At 33.3% G+C, this 26,363-nt stretch overlaps 2 protein-coding genes across 6 annotated transcripts in view; one reads left to right on the plus strand and one right to left on the minus strand.

Annotated features, from left to right (window-relative positions):
- LOC143909619 (uncharacterized) overlaps window positions 1–26,363 on the minus strand; it is a 51,739-nt gene that overhangs the window by 8,847 nt on the left and 16,529 nt on the right. The window lies entirely within an intron of this gene.
- Window positions 1,639–26,363, plus strand: part of LOC143909606 (uncharacterized) — a 63,060-nt gene continuing 38,335 nt past the window's right edge. For both annotated transcript variants that reach the window (XM_077427672.1, XM_077427675.1), the window contains exon 1: window positions 1,639–1,847. The gene's annotated coding sequence lies outside the window, so the exon portion shown is untranslated. The remainder of the gene's footprint in view (window positions 1,848–26,363) is intronic.

Consider the following 26,363-nt stretch of genomic DNA (forward strand, 5'->3'; position numbering starts at 1 on the left):
TTTCAACTACAATCAATAAACTTGAAATTTTATTTAAATACTAGCTGAACCCGGCATGTGTTGTAATGGGTTACACGACAATTGGTGCAAGTCCAAAAGGTTCAACGACAAAATGTACCCGAAAATTAGTGCACTGACAAAATGTACCCGCGACAAAATGTTCACGCGACAAAATGTACCCGCAACAAAATGTTCACGCGATAAAATGTCCACGGAAATAATGTTCAAGCGACAAAATGTTCAAAAATTCTAAATTTTTAAAGTTAATTATAAATAATTATTATTTTTCAATTTAAATAAGTAAATATCGAATACGGTTGAGAACACCTATCATTGACACTAATTTAATAACGCCCGCAATGTATACGATAGAAAGTAAATTATTCATTTAAAATAAAGAAAATTTTGGAGACGGTTGAGAAGCCCTGCCATATAAACTAATTCAATGTAATCTGCAGTTCATACGCTTAGAAAGTTTTTTTTTCAATTTAAATAAGTAAATATTGGATACGGCTAAGAACCCCTAACATTTAAACTAATTCAATGACATCTTAAAATGATATTCAATGAGTCACAATGACATTCGCTTAAAATGTAATTGTTCAATTTAAATAAGAATATGTTGGTGCGGTTGCGAACACCTGTAATTTATACTAATTTAATAACATCCGCGATCTATACGATAAAAAGTACCATATACATAGATAAATATAATACAATAAAAAGTTACTTTTTCCATTAAAATAGGAAAATTTACGATTTTTGAACATTCTGTCGCTTGAGCATTATTTTCGTGGACATTTTGTCGCGTGACCATTTTGTCGCGGGTACATTTTGTCAGTGCACTAATTTTCGGGTACATTTTATCGTTGAACCTTTTGGACTTGCACCAATTGTCGTGTAACCTTTTTGATGGTACCCGAGAGGTACCATAGGGTGAAAGGAAGCCCACTAGGAAGATGAGTGGACGAAATTATAAAAAAAATGTGTAGGGAGAGATGGATGTTAGTTGCGCAAATGTGTAATGCGATTTCGAAACACATTTCCTTGACTACACAATGGTGCTTCATACTTTCGCGTCAGTAAAATCTTAATTACGAATATTATTATTATTAAGAGGTTTTTTCCCATTTTTTTTTCACAGTAAGCTTCCCGGACATGCATACATCAAATCCTGATTGAAATTTTCCATGATTTCAACTACAATCAATAAACTTGAAATTTTATTTAAATACTAGCTGAACCCGGCATGTGTTGTAATGCCAGAATTAGGCAAGCAATTCCCGTTCCCGGGACTTGCAGGATACCTGCTGGATAGGTATGAACAGACCTTGAACCGTTTATCAATCTTACGACTCGCCAAACCTACCGACAGCCACTCGAAACTCAGACATGTCGGAACCCGTCGACAAATAAACGCTAAACATTACACTAGGTGTTTGAAACATTACATTACACTTGGTGTTAGGTGTTAAACATTACACTAATGCTTTGAAGGAGAAAACCCTACGAAGGACTTATCTCTCGCCAAATCTCTCCACTGGTCGCCGCCTTTAGATAACCGACAGTCGGTGGTGTGAGCACGGCTTTATTATGACGAGTGTAATATTGTTTGAATATGGCGGCCGTCTGTTATTCAGTGAGTCGCAGATGCGTGCCCTGGACGGTCGTGCTGCGCATGCGTGTTGCGTTCATTTATTTCTCCTATTTCCGTGCATTCATTTGTTTTCAACGGATTTGGCGCGTCGCACGCCGGCAACTGCGATCTATCAAAAGAACATTATCATCAACATTGCGGTGTATTCGTTCTTCCGAAGGAGATAATTCTGCGGGCTTTGAACTTCATCGTGAGTGTGATATTTTATTTATATTTTGTACACATGTTTATGATCTAAATATCAAACACTACATACATCCATCTACACAATTTAAATAACACACGACGTAATATACATATAAATACAATATTGAACGAATGAATGTATGCAATGACGAGATTGGTTCTCCGTTTGAATCTTTTCGCGAGAAGTAGCAAGCGGTTGACTCTCTCGTCTTGGGACCTCGGGTACCCGAGACGGTAGTAATGAAAGTGTTTGCGACTTCACACTGTATGTAATAATTTCATTTTTAACCTCTCGTTCGTCATTTCTATGTGTATGCGATGATGAGATTGGTTCTCCGTTTGAATCTTTTCGCGAGAAGAAGAAGCAAGCGGTTGACTCTCTCGTCTTGGGACCTCGGCTACCCGAGACGGTAATAATGAAAGTGTTTGCGACTTCACACTGTATGTAATTATTTCATTTTTAACCTCTCGTTCGTCTTTTCTATATGTATATCTGTAATACACAGTACACTCTCGATTATCCGTGCTTGAAAAATGTCAACACATTCAATGCGGGACGGGTATTAATACCCTTTACGCCGACTGATAGCACTGAGCAACAAAAAATCACGTTTTTGAGTTACCAGAGCGGAGACTAACCAATCTTTACTAAGTTTGACCCACTGAATTCGAATATGATATTGATTTTTGTTGGTGGGTGATCGTTTACGAGATATGAGCGTTTAAAAAAATCCGCGATTTTTACAGTTTTTTGACTTTTGCGGTTTTTAACTCAAAATTTAGGATTGTTACGCTCAAATTGAGTATTGGAATCAATAGTCAGATAATTTTCCTATTAATTGTTATATTTCATTGCTTTAAAATACTTCTAATTAATTGTCTAGCGAATTTTAAAAGTCAAAAATATATTTTTTTTTACGGATTTTTTTTCCGTGCTATTTTTCATTTATTTGGCAAATTTTTTATTTCACCATTAATCAATTTTTTTATTTTTTATCTAAACGTACTAACTAAAGCGGTAATTGCAATTTAAATGCTTTCGTTGTATATATGGTTGTATCGCGTAATATAAGGGCAAGCGAGATGGCATATAATCCACCTCACTGAGTACAGCGGTCGGACTATTGAAAATATCGAAAAATATTGAGATAGAAAACCAATCCTTATAAACGTGGTGAAATAAAAAATTTGCCAAATAAATGAAAAATAGCACGGAAAAAAAATCCGTAAAAAAAATATATTTTTGACTTTTAAAATTCGCTAGACAATTAATTAGAAGTATTTTAAAGCAATGAAATATAACAATTAATAGGAAAAATATCTGACTATTGATTCCAATACTCACTTTGAGCGTATCAATCCTAAATTTTGAGTTAAAGACCGCAAAAGCCAAAAAACTGTAAAAATCGCGGATTTTTTTAAACGCTCATATCTCGTAAACGATCACCCACCATCAAAAATCAATATCATATTCGAATTCAGTGGGTCAAACTTAGTAAAGATTGGCTAGTCTCCGCTCTGGTATTTTTTTTTTGTTGCTCAGTGTAGTTAGTTGCGGGAATTTTTATTTTTCACTAACCTCTTCTTACTTTTTATTATTACCGATTACGTAGTCTGGTGGTTATCGTCGGCTAAAGTATAAATACTCTTTGTTTTCTTCTTTTTTTTTTTTAAGTTATTTGGATTTCATGAGTTTGATATTGAAAAAAATTATCAAAAAATTATCAAATACTTTGAAAGTTATGCTTATGACTAGAGAGCGGTTAGTGAGCGTGCTTTTTCTCAGGAATCGAGGCGGTTTGGCTCTACATATTTACAAAGCTAGAGTGCAAACAAAAGGTTCGGCGAACCTTTAATAATGAATTTACAACAATTGAACAAGGAACGGCGCGCTCTGGGTCTGCTCTTTAGTTCTGAGGTTATGACTAGTCACCGGAGCCTGAGGGCATATGAAACAAAAATGTTGTACCTAAATATGATATTATATTCGAAACCAAGTCAAAATTTGATGCTTCGGATTATCTGTGTTTTTCAATTATCCCTGCCCGGATAATCGAGAGTGTGAACTGTTCTGTCTTTCAATTTTCGGAACTACATATGTACATCTAATACATATGTACGCTGACCATACCTTCTTTATGTAAGAGGACAGTCCTTTATTTCAATGCCCTTTTGTCCTTTATTTTGTAATATCGTCTATCGTTAAATATATTAAGACCGAAATATTTAAAGATGCAATTTATAAACTTTATCATACCTGTACTGATTACACTGAGCAACAAAAAAAATCCCCATAATTCCAATAGACACACATATTATGTAAATTCGAATATGAAAATGATTTCTGTTGGTTTCTTTTTGTTCCTGAGATTTGAGCGTCAATTTCTATATTTTATCAAACCTGTATTGATTACACTGAGTAACAAAAACGAAATTATGGGAGCGGAGATTAATTAGTCTCTACTAAGTTTGACCCACTAATTTTTATAGGTCTCTTTGTTTCTGAGAGTTGAGCATTAAAAAATATGCCCAATTTCTACTGTTATTTTGGCTTTTACAGTCTTTAACTCAAAATCTAGTATTGCTATGCCAAAACTGAGTATTGAAATAAATAGTCAGATGTTTTCGTATTGATTGATAGTGCTTTAAAATATTTATAACTAGTGTTTTTACCCGGCTTCGCTCGGTATTTGTAATATAAACCGCTTAATCATGGCCAATCTAATAGTAAACATTTTATTAAATTTATTTGAATAGTTTTATTTTATTTAAAATCTATTTGAATATTTGTTTGGACGAAGACGTCAAGGATTTACGAACCAACAATAGTTACAAAGTAACATAAACAGTCTCTTTCGAAATTGTATAGTAGATTGACTATCTAGCGAATTTTAAGTCAAAAATATACATTTTTTTCCGTGATACAATGCGCTAATTTTGCCAAGTTTTTACTTTACCGCGTTATTTATTTTTTTATCTAAACCTACTAATATTCGAGCGGTAAATTTCAATAATGTGTAATAAATATCATTGTTTAAAATTCTAAATATTGATGCTAATAATATAATATAAATATAAAGCATTTTTCTATGTTATAAAACAATTTTTAATGTGTTCTTTATTTTCTCCAAAACAATATACATATGTATGATGTTTGGCCGTCATTAATTGAAGACAACATATCATATACATTTACATGTTTTGTTCCAAATATTAAGAGTGACTTGTCTTTTGAATATAATAGTAGTGTTGTTAAATTGTTTGTAGGTATATATTATATATTTGCAAATTAAAATACATATATTTAAAATTGCAATTGGACATTTGACGCTGTTTTAAGGATCGAGTGTGACCTGTTCCATCGAGACTTACAATCAATGTGCAAATATTAACATAAGTAATCTCTCGAGAGAGGAGAGTATCTTGACATTGTTTACTAAATACATCCGCGAAATGTTGCCATTGTCATGGCGATAGTGAAATTTGATTATTTTATTGTTTATAAATAGATAGGGCTGGACCCGGTTATCGATCATGAAACGAGGCTGGGTGTATTTCCAGGAACGCATTCACAGTGCAGCGATAATATGGTAGACATGTACACACATTGTATACCATATATGATGTGTAATCCTTTGTTCGGAAATGAACTCTTCCCATTCGCTTTTTTTTTTGTAGGGACTTTTCATCTTATTATCGTATTAATTTTAAAGATATACTATTTAAAGATCCTGTATTCAAATCTAAAATGCCACTGTGCCCGAAATAAAAGATTTCCAATCAATGTGTCCTACCAGTGATGACGTTTGATGACGTAAACTGGGACATCGAACGCCAGAATGCTGCTCAATGTCCATTGAAATCAAAAAAGTTTAGAACGCTGTATGCTTGGAATTACGAGGAGAGATTGAAAACGGAATACGTGGGTTTATTAAAGTATGACAAAGTTGGTTGATGTAATGATGAGAGGAAAGAAATTGAAATAGCAATGGGCGGGTAACGTAGCTAGAATAGTAGATGATACATGGACGAAAGTAGTTCTGGAATGGTACTCGAGAGGATGTAAAAGGGTGCAAGGAAGGCCACAGGGCAGATGGGTGGATGTAATCAGTTGAGGTAGGATAGTCACAGTGCTTTCCATTGTTGTAAATCTTTTGTAAAAAAGGTTCGGCAAACCTTAAACAATGCATTTACAACCTTTGAACAATACGCGGCACCTTCTGGGTCCGGTGACTAGTAATCAGTCTAGTCACCGGACCCAGAAGGTGCCGCGTATTGTTCAAAGGTGCATGCTTTGTTAAAGGTTTACCGAGCCTTTTTTACAAAGGATTTACAACAATGGAACAATGGATAGCACTGTGACTATCCGGTGTCTAGTAATCACTAATCAGACAAATGTATAGGATGAGAGTTGATCAAATCAAGATCATGCCATTTGATTTATTTTATAATTCACTGTTTTATTTATTGTAATATGACGACAATGTAATTTTCTCAACAATATTATGGATACAGATTTTTACTTTATCTATGTACGTAGTAACAATAGATTAAGTTTTGTGTTCGTGCGAAAATTCGAACTCGAGATTTTGACTGATTTGAACTCAGAATCGATCGCTGATCACGTTTTCATGGTCTATTATAGAAAAAAATTGTGTCTGTGTTTTTTTTTGAGGATTTTTTGAACAACCTTAGTCCTATCGAACTGAAACTTAGTATTGGTTATTTATCGATACGATGAAAATTTTTAAGTTGACCGAAAATGGTACCTTCTCTAGGTGTCCTCTGTTTTTTGGTTTCAATTATCTTCCAAACCGTTCAACAAAGACTTTTTTTTTTTTAGATTTAATAGAAATTATAAATTTTGTACACTTATATATTTTTAATTGTTTTTACCTCAGCCGGAAGTAGTACTTTTAAGCTAGTTTTATTTTTTTCTCAGAAACTTTGTATTGTATTGAACTGAAATTTAAGCATAATACCACGTTATACATATATAAAATTTAGTGAAGACCCGTCAACCGGAAGTGGCAGTTTACTCTTGTTCGATTTTTCTTCCACTATTGTTTCTACCCTTTAAATATGTGTGTATAATCCTTGTATCAATGTGATGAAAATCATTAAAATCATTAAATTTAATAAACTGGAATTGGGATTTTTTCCTCTTAAAAAAATTTAAAATGTTGTGACCACACGATTTTTTCCACACCACTGAACATATCAAGCTGAAAATTTATATTTGTATTACGTACTAACTTGATAAGGTTTTGCTTAGAATTCCACAATTAGTAAAACAATATATAATTATTTTATTTTGACCTTTTAAATTATTTCTATATATTTATGTTTATAATATTTATAGCGATATTAAGTAATAAAAAAATTTAGCTTTTGTTTTGCGTAAGTTTCTCCGCATTTGCAATTTTTGAATAAATTATGTTCATAATACATCTTATATATATTTTAATAGCTACTGATCTACTGACACCGGATAGTCACAGTGCTATCCATTGTTCCATTGTTGTAAATCCTTTGTAAAAAAGGTTCGGCAAACCTATAACAATGCATTTACAACCTTTGAACAATACGCGGCACCTTCTGGGTCCGGTGACTAGTGATAACTAATGCCCGGACCCTGAGGGGGCTGTTTATTGTTCAAATGTTGTAAATGCATTGTGAAAGGTTTGGCGAACCTTTTTAACAAAGGATCTACAACAATTGAACAATAAACGGCACGCTTCCGGTCCTACCTTTAGTGATAACTCCACAGTTTACAAGTGCCGACTTGAATATTTTTCCCTATGTGCTATCCATTGTTCCATTGTTGAAAATCCTTTGTAAAAAAGGTTCGGCAAACCGCATTTACAACCTTTGAACAATACGCGGCACCTTCTGTGTCCGGTGACATTTTATGTAACTTGCAAATAATTGCGAGATTACGCTAATATGTTATTGCCCGCGGCAGGTCGCAAGCGATTAGTCACACCTCCCCGCATACAATGTGTTAACTAAAGACTCCGTTATGTATGAATGTTTCATTGTCGAATTTTGTTTTTTAACCTTCATATATTCGTCAAAAACAAAATAAAGTCGTGGGCTGGTCACAGCCGAATCATTTGTAGGGCTTTCAATTCCGAGTAACAAAAAAAAACCCTTTTTATCTCGGTTATGTACCTAAACAACTGCAAGGATCGAGTTTTGGGGCGTTGTTTTTGTGATAAAATTCCAAGTCTAGTGCACGTGTACCGGGTTTCTTTCGTAATTTGTTTACGAAGTATATTATAAAATTGTTCTCCACCACCATTCTTTGAATTTCGACGCTTTGAATCACGTTTTTGAAAACGTTTTATGCATGTGCTACAATGTTTCAGCGGTTACCAGACTCGAGTCCGACATCTGAAATCCACGTCCATAAAAATCATCCAAATATAGACGGTGCTACGTGCCTGAACAGGTTTTGCAGAATTTCAATCGTCCATATTTGTCAATATCGACTGGGTCTTTGCGATTGTTCCCTCAGCTTCACCGTGCTCGTTCCGAACGTTCCTTGTACATCATATATCACGTGTTTTGTTCTCATTGCCGTGTATTTATTAATCTTATCACAGCAACCGGAAGCGGTTAAATATCGCCATATGCAAATATATCAAATAATAACTTTTACAACAATATAGTAAACAAAAATTGTTGTTATCCGGAAAGTATAGATTTTTAACGATATTTTTATATAATAAATGCGTGTCGTATGTGTTGTGTTACAAGTCTGACATTGTATTGAAAATCAGACTGGAATCGAGCTTGCAAACATATATATAATTTTCGATGATGAAAACACCCTTCAAAGGGCTTCGACCCTTTCAAATACCTGTACATACGTGTAATCCGTCTGCGAATATATACACAAGTGAAACGTATATACATTGCTGTCTCTTCCGTGAATTGCGTTGTAATATTACATACATACATATAAGAACGTAAAACAATTTTTATTTATTCTTATTAATTATGCAATATTATTATTATAATACTAGTGTTGTACCCGATGAAATATCATCGCATATTAAGTTATTAAATAAAAGAAACGTTCCTGTTTTCGATTCGAACGCGGTTCTAATTTTTTTTCAATGCCTTTTGAATATATTTAATTTACTATTTATATTTAATTGTTCAATTTGAAAAAAAAAATGTCAAAAACTGCCCACCTACCTACATATAAACAATTAATTAATTTAATAAACTATTTCGCTATCAAATTTTATTTTATTCACTAATTAATATTCTATTGATAACACTGTTCGACACGAAAAATGGTTCAGAGACGAAATATGACTTTTCTTATAGATCTATGCCCAGTGAATACGAATTTGGTAATAAAAAATGTTGAGTGGCTCGAGATTCGGAGATACATGTATGTGTTTTTTAAATCGCTCGATTTTTCTATATCTTCGTGTTGTTATCCACTGTTAATGCTATTTTATATTGATTATTTTCTATCGAAACATGTTTATTGGGATAGTGTTCTGGCCACAGTATTAGTATTAAAAGTGGGAAAAAATGCCAAATGAAAATACGTACTTTTGACTTTTGATTTGTATGTATATATTGTCGCATTCACTCTATATATATATATATATATATATATATCTCGAAGAAAGGAACGGCAACAAAATTAAAGTTTCGGGTGTACAGCCCTCTTAACAGTGGAAAAAAATCCCAAGTGAAAATACATACTTTTGACTTTTGATCTGGACGACTACTTTGAGAGATTTGAAAGCAAAAACGTACTACAAATGAAAGATAAAATACCCGACTGTAGATTCCAATATTCATTTTGAACAGGAAATCGACAGATTTTGAGACATCGACCGAACAACACCAAGATATAGAAAAACCGCGCGATTAAAAAAACACATACATATCTCCGAATCTCGAGCCAATCTACATTTTTTATTACCAGATTCGTGTTCACTGGGCATAGATCTATAAGAAAAGTCATATCTCGTCTCTGTAACATTTTAAAAGTCGTCATTTGTCGAACAGTGTAATTAGAAGGATTTGAATTTAATAATATATTTATTGAATATGAATATGTATAGCGTAAAAATAAGTATCAGTACATTTTAAGCACCCGAATAAAAATAAAAATAGACATGGAAAATAAAAACAAAAATCTAAAAAATATTTTTGTTTCGAAAGCATTATATTTTTTAAGTAGGTACAAAGTACTTCATATTCAATTTCATTTTATATATATATATATATATATATATATATATATATATATATATATATATATATATATATATATATATATATATATATATATATATATCTCGAAGAAAGGAACGGCAACAAAATTAAAGTTTCGGGTGTACAGCCCTCTTAACAGTGGAAAAAAATCCCAAGTGAAAATACATACTTTTGACTTTTGATCTGGACGACTACTTTGAGAGATTTGAAAGCAAAAACGTACTACAAATGAAAGATAAAATACCCGACTGTAGATTCCAATATTCATTTTGAACAGGAAATCGACAGATTTTGAGACATCGACCGAACAACACCAAGATATAGAAAAACCGCGCGATTAAAAAAACACATACATATCTCCGAATCTCGAGCCAATCTACATTTTTTATTACCAGATTCGTGTTCACTGGGCATAGATCTATAAGAAAAGTCTCTGAACCAAAAAAAAAAGTCGTCAAAAAAGTCGAACAGTGTAATAAATATGCTTAAATTTGAATAAAATTATCGATCGAATTTGATTAAGTGAATTGAAAATTAAATGATCTGACTTGACTTCTGGTCAATCTTAAATTGTTTTTGATAATTTAATAAAAACAGCAAAAAAATAGGCGAGGGTGCGCAAGGCGCCCCTTGGATCTAGCACCCTTGGCAACCCCCCCCGTTGCCAATGCGTTGTTAGAGCGATTTCAGACTAGCGTTTTACACGCGCGTATAAGCTCATTTTTGCAAGTGCATATAGGCGCATTTACACTTACATATATAGCCTTAAATTAAATATAAAATATCATAAGTTATTATTATAATTTTATTTTATACTTACATAGTCGCATATACATATGCGCATACATGCACTTCCAAAAACGAGCTTATACGCGCGTATAAAACGCTAGTCTGAAACCGCCCTTACGGCACTCTGTTCATTCATGAAAATATAGTGTTTTAAAACCCCCCAATCCCACATATAGGTCATTGTTTTTTCGATGACCAACCATATTCAACATCCTTGAGGAAATATGTACATATGGCAGTCGCAAAGATAATAGAACATAAAATACGTATTTTTCTTTGCGGACCAAAGCTATTCCTGCTATCCCGTGTTATGTTGTGAATATCTTACAACCTATGTATGTACTTATATTACTCTTTATTCCCGCTTGTTATCTTGATTCTTTGAACGCACGCTTAATTGATATTTTCCTTTAAAGTTATTTATGAGACTTCCAAAATCTTTATTGTTTTAGTTGCATTTTTCTCAAGACTCAATGCTACCTGCGTGACAAATTGTGTTTCTCACAAAAATCAAAACCCTCTCAAATCTGCGAGACAAATTGTGTGCATCTACTCAACCATTTCTCGATACATTCAAGACACATATGTTAACACTAAAAATATCGTTTTTAATTAACTTTATTGCTTATTCCCACGACTCACGCTATCCTTTAAATCTGCGTAACTAATTGTGTGTATCCACGAAACCATTTCTCGATACACTCAAGGGTCAAAGTATTAAAGTCTTAAAATATTGTTTTTAATTAACGACTCGAGTTTCCCCTAAAATATTATTTTCTCACGAGTTATGATTTGTTCAAATTGTTATTGAATATATACTGATGTTAAACATATGGAAGATCACTTGCGATTGAACCGTCTAACTAGTGACTTGCGATCAAACAGTCTTACAAGGCATTTGTGATTAAACTGCCTAACTAGTAAACTACTAACTAGTAACGTGTAATACAAACTTGTACATTAACCTCGTGTATACTTACTACTATTAAAGAAGATCTTATAAAAAACTGTGACTATAATATTTGTACACCATCTCCTACACGTCCCCGTAACACCCGCTATTTCCTCGAATTATAGCTCGGGTGTGTTACAGGTTTTAATTTGCAACAGAAATCCACAAGTATACAACAAGACAATCTAAATTTATTTTAAAAAGTACGATGTCTTGTTTCTTATTTTTTAAAGGAGTATAATTTTTTTCACACGACGAGTTATGACTTTTCAGATACAGATTAACAATTATTTAAACAGGTATACGCCCATTTATTAACACTTTGTGATCGGATCACGAGAATTCTTGTGTTTACGTAGTCTGCTCTTGGACTGCGGGCTACGAGAAAACTCGTGTTCTTAAAATATTTGTAATCAACGACATCTCTATAACTGGATACATACTTCATATACAAATGATAAAATCGGAACCTGTGTTATATATTTTGTCTCGTGGAACCATTTAAACTCGTAACATGTGTTTGAAATTTGTCACACCCATTTTTTTCAATCTTTCGCTTGTTTCTTCCTATTTCACCCTAGATGTAGGTTTCCGTAAGACGCTGACCTTTTCGGTTCTTTTGGTCGCTTTCGTGAATTTGAATTTGAATTAATCCGTAAAAATGGCTTCTCGTGCTGATAATCACTGACCCGGACCCAGAAGGTGCCGCGTATTGTTCAAATGTTGTAAATGCATTGTTAAAGGTTTGCCGAACCTTTTTTACAAAGGATTTACAACAATGGAACAATGAGCGGCACCTTGGCTATCCTACCTCTAATGATCAGGATGAAATATTTGCCGATAATAATGCACCAGCACCAACGAAACGTGCACCGACAACGGACCATCCCCTAAGGGCCGGGCCGCACCGCTCAACTCGCGAACAATTTGGTTGAGGATAGGGTTGCCAGATGATATCCAAAAGGAGGACATGTCCTCCTTTTCCATGTTTTGTCCTCCCGTTCTCCCTTACCTACTGTAAGTCTTCCTTTTTGCTAAACATCGGGGGGGACTGGCGGGAGGCGAAAAAGGGTGTAGAGATTGACGATGATAAGCTATACGATCAATTTTGTAACTTGATTTCATTTCTTAAATCAAAATCAGATGAAGATGAAGCATATTATGATTTGAAGTTGCACGAGCAGTGAACAATCTACTTCAAAAGTGTTAAAAACAATGAATGTTTCTCAGAACTGCTCAAGATCTGCGTTTTATTTTTGTATAAGTGCACATAACGCAAATGTGGAAAGAGTTTTTTCACTGATTAATACTCAGTGGAGCAAAGAGAGGAATAGACTAAGTGTGCAGTCAGTTAAATCTTTAATTCTTACTCAATACAACTTCAAAAACATGATATGCGAAGATTTTTATAATTATTTGTTAAAAACCAAGAACTTCTTTCCAAAATTGGCAGCTCAGCTAAATATGATTAAAATAATATAACAAAATTCGTTTAATTTCTGAATTTCCTCCTTTTTTACAGAAAATCCTCCTTTTTAGACCCATCTGCCCTCCTTTATTAAATTATCATCTGACAACCCTAGTTGAGGGCGACCAGACCAATGCATGCAGGTAGATGGGACATGCCACACCCGTCAACTTGTTCGTCGCACACATTTCCATATATTTTTTCGTGTCGCGCAACTAGTCGGCCGACAAAGTTGCACGGTGCGGCCCGGCCCTAAGATTATCTATGGATTTACGAAGTCATAAATTACGGCCCATAATGACAAGCGGCACAAAAAAAATCCGTGTTTACCGCCCAAAAGAAACGCAGTGAAACCCGATACTTTTGCGGGTAAAAGTGAAAACCCTCGACAGGGTGGAGGCTCGGTTGACCCGCTCCATCCTGTGATTGGCTACTCTTCGCGATGCCAATAGTATTGCCGTGCCCTGAATTAACTCGACTTTTATCTGATGAAACCTGGTTCACATATAATTTCGAACTGTTGGGCAGCGTACGGAAATATTCCACATGCTGCGAATGGAATATACACGCATTCCTTTTTGGTTCAATACAAATGCATCTAAATATGAATCAAAATGCATTTTTGAGCATAATCAATCTCGCCCGCATTCTATCAGAAATTATCATAACGCCTTTTTATCTAAATATATATTTTCGCGCCATGTTCGCACGCGAGTGAAGAGCCCGCTTAAAACTATAATCTTGTTACATTTTATTATTTCATAATAAAACTGAGCAACAAACAAAAATTACCAGAGCGGAGACTAACCAATCTTTACTAAGATAGACCCACTAAATTCGAATATGATTTTGATTTTTGTTGGTTAGTGATCATTTAGCGATTTTTACAGTTTTTTGGCTTTTGCGGTCTTTAACTCAAAATCTAGTATCGTTGTGCTCAAAGTGAGTATTGAAATCAATAGTCTGATGTTTTTCCTATTGATTGTGATATTTCATTGCTTTAATATAGTTATAATTAATTGTCTAGCTAATTTTAAAAGTCAAAAATATATATTTTTTACGGATTTTTTCTCCATGCTAATTTGCATTTATTTGACAATTTTTTTTATTTCACCGCGTTTTCCGGTTTTTTATTTCACCGGTTTTCTATATCAATACTAACTTGAGCGGTAATTGCAATTTAAATGCTTTCAAATGCACCAACATTTACATGCTTTTTTTTACGTAATGCAACAAATTTTTAAATTTTTATGACGAAACGGTTTTAAAAAAAATTTCTCGTGGCATGGTATTTTTATTATTACTAACCTATTCTTAGTTCCGAAACGATTTCTTACTAATTATTTGTTTCTAAAAACTAGCGTATGCTCGTCAAAAGTTGTCGAATGAGTTTAAATTTGTGTCGAATTTTATAAAAAATATACAAATTAAAGTATTTTGGGCCTTTTCGATCCAAAAGACCAATACTTTTCCTATTTTTTTATATATTAGTTCGGTCTTTCTATAATTCTTATGAAGAAGTTAATAAATACTCTTTGAGTATTTATACATATGTAGATCTTAAGCAGGCCGTAAATCAATTAATTGTATGTTGATCGTAATCGCGATATGAACGTCTTCAAACAGAAAAAGATTTTTACTATAAATCAGATCTCATCTCCGTTTGAAAATAATCAATGACTATATGTACATATGTTACATGCTCAGCCAACAAGCTGAGTTGAATTAAAATCAAATGAATTTATTGGAAAGCGCATGTAACTAAACATATTGCACCAAATTTACGAGCTAGAACGAAGAAACAATACAAAAACTTGCGGTTTGTGTGGTTACAAGTCTGAATGGGACATTTTATAAAACCTCATTTGAATGTGGAGGTAAATTAGGATTATGAAGAAAGATCTGCGGCCAGGATTCTTTAATGCACAAAAAATGGTTCATCTTTTGTCAATTAAGAGGGCTGGACACCAGCGCCCTGTCCATACAAACGTATTAGACTTCTCCCTTCCTCAATTATGGCACTAGAGAAATTATTTTTTAATATGCTATGGATATCCATCATTGGGATGCATCTATCGTTTTATTTTTTTGATTATTTTTTATAGGAGCTAGAAGCCGCCAAACATCTATAAAATCGCCTCTGTTTTACACCCACGAAAAGAGTCCAGCGTGCTTATTTAACGGTCGATTAAAAAAAAAAAACGCGCATAGTTGCACAGAAAATATCTTTCTCATACCGATGATGAAATTTTTTTAAAAATTGGTCCAGTTTCGGAGGAGAAAATAGGAGAATACGAAATCTCGATTTTGTCGATTTAAAATACGTTTTATCTGGTTGAAGCGCAACTGTCGCATTCATTTAATATATATATTGATATATATTATCGCATTCACTCAATATATGTATATATCGAAGAAAGGAACGGCAACAAAATTAATGTTTCGGGTGTACAGCCCTCTTAAAGGCGAAATCACACAGCGCGGTATGTGGTATGTGGATCGTCGACAAGTTCTCCTACATTTCTGAAAACCGTTATCGATCACTGTCAAGCAAGGATAAATACAAGGATACAGTTTTACCGAACACACCCAGGGGGTCTTTTTTTGGAAGTTTTAAAGGACTATACCTTGTACGCATCCCATGAACGCGACATTTTTTTAAAACTATCTAAAAAACCCACGTCCCACATTCACAGCTGTGTGATTTAGCCCTAAGGATCGGCGATCGAGTTGCTGCCATAAAATAACAATAGACCTCTCCATTATCCGAGAAAGCAGGAGAGCAAAAAAATGATTTACAATAAAAATTGACATTTTTTTTGCTGCCGAGAAACTCGACCAGCATATTTTAGTCAGAATTTTATAGGCTTTTTAATTATTTAACTTTGCAGCTAAATATTGATGCAGCATTTTTATTCGCGACTTTGTCAGCGCAGCATTTTCGTGTCAGCATTCTCATTTTACAATGTGGCGTTATCATCGACAGGGAGTCATCAATTCACTATCGACTAAAAGCTAAACAATTCTCGAAATTGATTTTGCAATTCGAGCAACAATATTGTTGGTGAAAAAAGAATTTCTTACCCTCTTGATGTAAAAGGTCACAAAATACTTCTGGATTTTTACTTTATCTATGTACGAGTAACAATAGATGAAGTTTTGTTTTTAAAGAAAGTGTTTTTAAAGAAAGTGTTTTTAAAGAAAGTGCCTCAAATAGCCATCATCCACGTCCCTTTACAAAGGGATTCCGCTTTGGGAGTTGAAAACATAAAGTCGCATCTTGACAGATTTATGTAAGGTTGTTTATTGTATTATGGGCACAAAAAGATTCAGATATTCGATGATGTTTTAAATTGCACAATACACAATTCTTGGAAATTCGTATATTATGAATATTGACACGTATGAATATTGCCACGTATGTATACTTGTCAATGATAATATGCACAAGTATGCGTGTAGTGAATTGTGAAACCTTTTGCACGTTATTATCAACGAATGAGAAAATAGTGTCCAATGAATGGTATTTAAAACATACATATGTAGATATATCACGTAACATGATCCATTTACGATAATGATAATTTATCATAAATGAATCATGTTACGTGATATATCTACATATGTGCATTTGAAAAGTGTCTGTATTGAGATTGTTTTAACCCATTTTTGCCCGAATTTTTTTTTCCTCAAAATTTATAATAATTTCAACAAATCATAATGTTATATGATACATAACATTTTTTTTTCTTTTTTTATTGCATTCGTATTGGTTTTATACGAGTTTTTCGAGATGTTCCATATTTGGAACACTGGGAATACAACGAGGTAGCGTTATAAAACTAAATTAAAAAATAAAGTTTATTTCAACACAAGCAACCTTATAAAATAGTGTGCATAGATAGTCAAGTTATGTAAATATAATATATATACATGAATTAACGAAAATGGAAGGTTTTAAAACATCCTTCATACAAATTTACACCACATTTTTCACAACATTTTGTGGCATGTTTTTTTACAAAATGCACATCGATTTTCTGTATCAGCTGGAATCGTCCAATGATCTAGCCGATCACATCGAATATTGAAAGGCACCCTGCTAGATAATTCTTTTGAAGATTTTGGCTTTCCTCCCCCTTTTACGGGATTTCCGTTAATTTTTAAGTACAATTGTACTATATTTATTCTAAATTGCAAGTAATCTAACTTTATATTTTCTGGATTTTTTCATTGTTGTTCCTCTATAGCCGTACTCAACAATTCTTCAACAATTTCTTCCATCTCTGATGTTGTTAAAAATCTGAGGGAAAAAAAGCTCAGATTTGTGTCCCCAAACACAAACCCAGTGTTCCAAATTAGGAACATGGATAATATTGTGAATAAAAAAGTTACATATGGACAAATTAAAAAAAGTACTACACATAACGAATCTATAACAATTAGAGATTATAATAAATATGGTCAATATGTAATAAATGTGTTATAAAAATGTGTAAACTTACTTGTCAGATAACATTTTCTGTTGAACGTGTTACGGGGACAAGTAGGAGATGGTGTAGAATATTATAGTTACAGATTTTGTCAAATGATTATATTCTTTAATTAGCAGTAAATATAAACAAGACTAATATACAAGTTTGTATTACAAGTTACTAGTCTCGATGTCCTACCACAAGTTACTAGTAAGGCAGTTTAATCGCAAGTAACTATGTAGTAATCACAGTTAAATCACAAGTTACTAGTAAGGCAGTTTAATCGCAAGTGAGGTTCAATAGATCTAACATGAGCATTTATACACAAAAGAATGATAAGCTTTAACCAATCACAGAATTTTGGCAAATAACAAAGTGATTAAGATACAGAGCAACATCCGTGTGTAAGACAGTTTTAATATTTGATTTATGTATCCTTTGAGAGTATCGAGACATTTTTGAGTAGAAACACAATTTATCATAGAGATAAATAGAGATAATAATATTTTAGGGTTTACACGTATCGTGGGACAAAATGCAGCTATAGAAATAAAGATTATTAAAAGTAATACTTTGTATTTCAACAGGTCATTAACTGTGTCGTCTTATATAGCAATCGTGTTAGAAACTCGCATAAATTATAATAGATAAGAAGTTAAGTAGATAGAGTTGAACAGAATAGTTGATTGTACAGGATGGAAGCAATAGAGATATTGAAAGTCTCATAATTAATGAGGGATAGCTTTAAGAGATACCATCATAAGTAGTTAAAAATGAAACAGATGTTCAAACTTAAGGTTAAAGGGTATTATTCATAAGTATATACATAGGTTGTAAGATCCTACCACATAACAAACGTATTTGATGCAAATAAAAAAACATTGCTCACTCCCACAGGTTACAACCTAAAAAAATACTACACGAAACGATCCCCACACTTGCTAACTGTAGACTGATACAATCTAAACTTTTATTGCGTCATGCATAATGGAGTGGGGGTAAAAATACTAAATGTTCCAATATTGGAACACTGGGCAAAAACGGGTTAAATACCATTTATTGGTCACTATTTTCTCAATCGTTGATAACAACGTGCAAAAACTTTTACAATTCGTTTGAAGGTAATATTGAAACAAATTATTTATGTAAATGTAATATTTATATAAATACAATTTAAAAAGTTTTCACGACATTTTGTTCGCTGTTACAAAATTATCCATCGTTGCATTTAGGAACCCTCAAAACTATATCAAATTCGACTTTTATGACAGTAGGGTCGAGAAGCAATAACTTTCCAAGTTTATTGCTTACAAATCCCTTTAATAACACTGTTCGACAAATGACGACTTTTTTTTGGTTCAAAAACGAGATATGACTTTTCTTATAGATATATGCCCAGTGAACACGAATTTGGTAATAAAAAAATGTTGGCTCGAGATTCGGAGATATGTATATGTGTTTTTTAAATCGCGAGATTTTTCTATATCTTGATGTTGTTCGGTCGATGTCAATTTCCTGTTCAAAATGAATATTGGAATCTGTAGTCGGGTATTTTATCTTTAATTTGTAGTAATTTTCAGCTTTCAAATCTCTCCAAGTAGTCGTCCAGTTCAAAACAAAAGTCAAAAGTACGTATTTTCACTTGGGATTTTCTCCCACTGTTAATACTATTTAATATTGAGTTTTTTCTATTGAAACATGTTTATTTGGATAGTGTTCTGACCACGCTATTTTTTGTTTTCGTGTAAAAGGGTTAATTAGAAGTGTGCTGAACTTTAAATCGGTAAAATTGCGAGAAAAAAGCTCGTACTAGTATTTACACGAATCTGAATTGAATTAATAGGGATAATATATTAAATTATATTTATATGAGAATTAAATAAAATTGCACTTAGAAAAATCATATTTCGACTATTCTTGTGGATTAATAACAAAAATTCTATTGATAACTGGCTTACCTCGATAAAATAAACGAATTTTTGTTATTGATCCACAAGAATAGACAAGTGGATTTTTTAAGTGTCGAACAGTGTAATAGAACTTTCATTTTGAGTACTTTCATTGAGTACTGTTCTTGCCCTCATCTCATCGGAATAAAATGTATGACACACTTACTTGACAATTACCAATCAAAGATTCCATTTACGATTCCGATTTCAATATGTGAAACTCGCGAGTTTCAATAAACTCATTATATATCATAGATATCAATGAACACATCATAAATTGGCTATCAAAAGTGCGCGATTCAAACACCTGTGAACGGAAAAGTAAGAGTAAATACACCCATACCTGTAACAATTAGCTTCTAGAATAAAACAAACTAATACTAGATTCTTTCTAAACTGTTGTCGCACTTTTGTTCCTAAAAGCAGGGCCCAATGAAAAGTTGGTAAGCCCAGAGAAAGTCACTTAAGTATAAATAAAACAAATGTATTTTGTCTGCACTTTAGCTATATCAGAATCCGCCCTCTATTGTACCAGCGGCAAGCTGCACACGCTAGGAAATATTCTCCTTTGACATTTTAATTACGTATATGATCAAAATAAGCTATAGCGAAAATCCGTATAAAGAGGGGTATAAACGGTGTGGGTGTATTTACATTACCTTGCTAATAATGAATATTATATATATAATAATGAACATTACCTTGCTAATAAGAACTGAAAACCGGATAGAACCGATATATTTTTTTTTACCGATCCGGAACGCATCAGTCCCTGATCTCTATTACATAAATATAGAAAAAGTGCAAAAAGCATTTCTTCGTTTTCTTTATAAGAAAGAGTATGGGTACTACCCATATCTCTATCCTACTCCTTTCCTTTTGGGCATGCTTGGGTATAATTTCCTTGAACTTCGGAGAAACTTCTCGTTAATTCGTTTCGTTCTCCAGCTATTACGTGGTAATACGTCATGCCCGTTGTTGCTGGAACAGTTGGGACTTTATGTCCCTAAAAATTATGTGCGTGGTAGACATCATCATTTGATGGTTGTACCCGCTGCTCGCACAGTTCTTTTTCGAATGGCTCCTATTCCAAGAGCTATTCGACTTCTCAATGAAATCGTTGCTGCTGTCCCTGAATGTGATATTTTCCACCTTGGGGAGCGTAGATTATCGGATATTATTTTAACATATTTATCTGGTAACCTGCGCTCATCATTACTTTCTTAATTTGAATGTGATGAATGAGTGGAATCTTAATCTACTCTCTTCCATTTGGGCCTCGCTGTGATTTTATTTTTATTTATATTTTGTTTTATTTTATTTTACTTTTTCTTTCTCCTTTGTATATTTTTATATACTATTTTAATTTTGTTCAGTGTAAACAAAGAATGGGATTTATGGATTTTATTTTTAATTTTTACACTTTTGTTATTTTTTTTCTCTCTGAATGATGTATTATTTTCTTTTTGTTACTTTTTTTTATTATTATTTTATTTTACCATGTTTTCTGCTTTTGCTTTTTTCCTTTATTTACAGTTTACTTGTTTTTATATCATGTTTTTATATCTTTTTCAAATGTAGGCCATTGTGGCGCATTAGGTTCTTCCTGTAATGCCACAATGGTCCAAAACTATTAAATAAATAAAAAAATAAATAAATAAATCACTGTACATATTTCGACAGGCTGAAGAACACGAAATTAACAATTAAAGAATTAATTAATCCATTGAGACATCTATGGATTTAGGCTTGTACATACATTTTTACATATTGTACATAAATCAAATTCAGATATTTGTGACAGCAGATAGTATGATTTTTGCCAATTTGAGGAACCGTTTCAACAATGAAGAACAGATAAATTGGCAAACTCTGATGGGGAACGATCGACTTGGAGTCACAAATATCCATTTTTTATTTTTTAGATTTTTATTTTCTATAATCTTATTATTCCGACAAGTTCTGCTATATTTTTTTGCAAATATGGGATACACCGTTATCGATCACTGTCAAGTTCCGTCCGAGGGTCGAAGAATTGGTATATATCACCGTAAAGTTAGTATAAACAATTCTATAGAATTTCAACGAGACCGCTCCAATCCCGCACGATACGGCGTATGGGCCGGGTCGCACCGCTCGACTCGCGAACAACTTTGTTGGCGAGTTTTGTTGCTGGAAAATCTGTGGGTGCGGTCTGCCTTTCAACTCGGGGACGGCCTGAGACGGCCGCACGTGCTACTAATTTTTTCACTATAGAGACTATAATACAATACAGACGTACAATACCGTAATACGTACAATACGCATTTAACGCAACTATTGTAATTTATTAGGATTTTCAACATCTCTATTATTTCAATTGTTAATTTTACACGACACAGCCACACACCCTGTCCATTTAAAATAATATACATACTCATGCTTTATTGTCGTCGAAAAAGTCTTACTTACCGTTCAGTATTATCTATTGTAATTTATTAGGGTTTTTAACATCTCTATTATTTCAAATATTAATTTTACACGACACAGGCACATCCTGTTCATTTAAAATAATATATATTAGAGATTTCAATATGATACAATGTGTAAAGACGATACAGTACAGGACCCGTTAAGAAATCATTGTTCAGAAGATTTATTACAGCAGCTCTATGCAAGTGTTGCACATTTTGTGACGCTGTTATTTACATTATCCACATAATTTTTAGACCACATTTTTTTTTAATTTTCTCTAACTAATTGTATTTCGTCTCTTCTTCCTCGATCTCCGGCAAATTCCATTATTATGTTGTTGTTATTTCATATTAATGTTTATTGTACTCGATAGATTTAACAAACTTATTACGTGCTATAAATGATATCTGAATCAAATTTTAGTTCAATTACCTCATATTGAGCAATTCATCAATTATCTCATAGATTGATCATTCATACAATAGAGGCGTGTCGTAGATTGCTCGTGCGGTTGTTGGTGTTTTTTTTTGTATGGAGTTTTTTTGATGGGTCCGGCATGTCGATCGTTCAGGACATTAAATCCATGTGACCAGATAGGTTGGCGTCAACTGACATCAACCGTCGTCGGGCTTTATTACCCGAGAGACCGATATGTTGCAGGGTCCGGTCCGATGAAATGTGACCCCATACAATGTGTATGGGATCGGTCATTTTTCAGAACGACACGTCGCGCCAACCGAGTTGTTCGCGAGTCGAGCGGTGTATAATACGCCGTATAAGCGTGTTTTTTTTTTGTATGTTTAAAACTATCTAAAAAAAAATATCCCGCGTACAGCATATCGCTCCCTCGCTGTGTGATCGCGCCCCATTCTTTCCCGACTATGTACCTATGCGAAACAGCATTTTCGTCATTACTTATATTAAAAAATAAGCAAAGGTCATGCCTTTCCACGGAGACTTTGGAAGATGCTTTGCGAGTTAGCATTTCTGACATTGAACCCGATATCGATTTATTATATAAAAACACGCGATCTCATGTATCGCATTAAATTGTTTCATGTGAGTAAGTTTTTATTTAAAAAAAAATGTTTTAAAGCAAGTTCCCATAATTTTGTGCTGAATATGAATATGTGTATTATAATTGTAATAATTACTGCCAAATAAACCTTTTAACTAGAAAAAAAATATTTTAAGGGCCGGGAATTAATTCCTTCAGATTTAGGGTGTCCTGACATGAAAGTAATTGGGAAGCACTGGCTTAGACTATCGTCTGGGTCGTTGAGACTAATCTGGCGTCGCTATTGTCTCGACACGTTCAGACCACATTCGCGACATGTCTAGATGCAATAATTAGTCACCGGAGCCTGAGGGGGCCGTGTATTGTTCAAAGGTTGTAAATGCATTGTTAAAGGTTTGCCGAACAATGGATAGCACTATGACTATCCTACCTATAGCAATAATATCTACAGCGTCTTTTATTTATCGCTCTTTCGCATACAATTTAATCTGTAATTGGACTCGGATGTTATATACATACATACGTATATTATATATTTACTCTTTGTTTTTATGCATTTCTACATCTTGTTGTCTGTTGATTTTTCAATAAATAAACTAAAATAATCAATTTTCCACTCCATAAAGAAATAAAGAAAAATTCCCGCACCAGAAGTATTTTTGTAGACACCGATGATTCGGTCTCTCCAGATCTCACTCAATTTGGTCATTGCACTATTGGCCATTACGATTGTGATATAGGTTTTTCATACCAAATTAACCTTTTTTCATTTCAAATTGACCTTTTTTCATTTCAAATTAGACCTTTTTCATTTCAAATTAAACCTTTTTTCATTTCAAATTAAACCTTTTTCATTTCAAATTAAACCTTTTTCATTTCAAATTGGCACTTTTTCATTTCAAATTGACATTGAAAGGGGAAAGTCAATTTGAAATGAAAAGGTTTAATTTGACATGAAAAAGGGTCAATTTAGAATTAAAAACCGGTATCAACCAAGCAAGGTTTGAAGAGAAACATTTTAATGTCACCTTTTTTAATAAACTGTTCGTGATTATTTTCCCCCCATTTCATATTTTATCATTTATTAATTTGCTTTGTATTATGTCATAGTTGCAAAATTGCATTTAATTGAAGATTAAAGAACTTTTTACAATTGCATATTCGATATAATTTAGTCAGCAGCTCAGCTTGGTGGTTGCGTTAATACTAACAGCCGAAAGGTTGCCGCTTTCGATCCCGTGGGTGACCTCGATTGAAAAGAATTTATACCGAGTATTATTCGCAGTGCTGCTGGCCAGACTTGAATATCAGTGACTCCAAATCGATTGTTTCCTGTCAGAATTCGCCAATTTAACTAATTTCATTGTTGAAACGGTTTATCATCAAATTGGCAAAAATATACACTTCAACTGTAACATTGACACAAACTTCAATGAGTATAGAGTAGGGATTGTAAATACAGGTATACCAGTTTACTGGTAAATCGACAAAATTTCGCCATTGGTAAATGGCAAATTCGGGAATTTTTCAAATTTACCTGTAATTGCCGGACACTATTCTATCGCAAATTAAGTACGTAAACACGCATTTAATTGTATATTATTAAGTTGAAAGTCTATGCAAATGGCGTATTGTCGATTAGGTTATCTGGATTTTTTTATTTTCAGTATTAAATGTCACAATTTCAATTTGATTAATTCACTCGCAACACAGACCAACCAAATCGTATTAAATGCGATTAGATAGACGGTTGTTTCAAATTACGGTCTAAACTTTCAAATGGTCCAAACTTTAAACAATTAAATATTAAAATTAAAAATGAATTATACGTTTTTATTGTTAAGCATTAAATTGCATTTATTGACATTATTTACCTGATATTTTATTTTGAATTGCTTTTTATTCAATCTAGGTTTACCTAGAATCAATCTAGGTTGAATGCTGAACAACGCCAATCGGCGTTTTGCCAACAAGCCCATCGCCTTAAAATACGCCGATTGGCGTTGTTTTTTTTGAGTATGTAAAAAAAGTTTTTTAAAAACATACCTCTTCTATAATTTGTATATAAAATTATTATTTTGAATAAAAACACCAATAATTTTTTTTACTACCGCCATCTATGTATAAAATAAATGACTACCAACTGTCACCGAGATTAAAAATATTCGGACTTGAAAAGCTTCTTAAACGATATTTTATCTCTATCGTAATGGCGGAGGCTCCATTTACTTATATTGATGACCAAAATGAGCAATATGGCAAAGTATGAAAACGATCGGATAGGAGGCAAGAGGCAACGTAAAGGAGGTATGTAAAAATAAACCAGAATACTACCCGATAAAAATGCCGAAAAAAATGCATTGAACATGGGTCGTGTAATCCGTGTCAATGTTTATAAAGACTGGTTGACACCGGAATTTCTTAATTTATAACCATAGCAGAATTTCCCGATGGAAATCCCAAACTTCTAAGTATTTTAGATAGTGACTTGGAATTTAGATTGTGAGCATTACATTTTAACAACAATGAAGAAGATGAAACTGTACTTCTTTTTTTATTTTATATTGTTGCAAGATATATGAGAGAGTCTAAAAACACACCTTTACAAAACTCGAAATTCTCGGCGGTAGTTATCTAAGGTAGTGATCTAGGGTTTGTTTGGATTAGCTACAATTTTATACCTGCTTTCTATTGGTTTTCTAAATAATTCTAGTTGGAAATGTTGTCGAAATTTTCAGCGTGGCGGGCTTTCAACAGAAAAGTCGTCAGCACTCAAAGGGTTAAAGCTATCCATCAATAAGGTTGCCACCTAAAACAAATAGGCTAGGTTTCATCTAATAAATCCTAACCAAATGTTATGTATGTACTAATTTCATGTTTGATTTGAGATGTTGACTGCTTAATATACAAATTATATATAGTTAAACGAACAGATTTCCGACCTGTTAGTGGTTATGCTAGCGCTAAATTTTCAGCGTTGCGGGCTTTCAACTGAAAAGACGTCAGCACTCAAAGCGGTAACGTTTTTAGGGGATGTAACCACATTCAATTATATAATCCAAGATTTTGTTTTCATTTACCAATATATACCGGTATACCGGTAGTAGGAAAAATGTTGAATTATTTCGTACTTGATGTTACGAGTTCGATTCCCCGCTAAGTCTC

The sequence above is a fragment of the Arctopsyche grandis genome, chromosome 3 (assembly GCF_051622035.1).
Source record: "Arctopsyche grandis isolate Sample6627 chromosome 3, ASM5162203v2, whole genome shotgun sequence".
Lineage (NCBI taxonomy): Eukaryota > Metazoa > Arthropoda > Insecta > Trichoptera > Hydropsychidae > Arctopsyche > Arctopsyche grandis.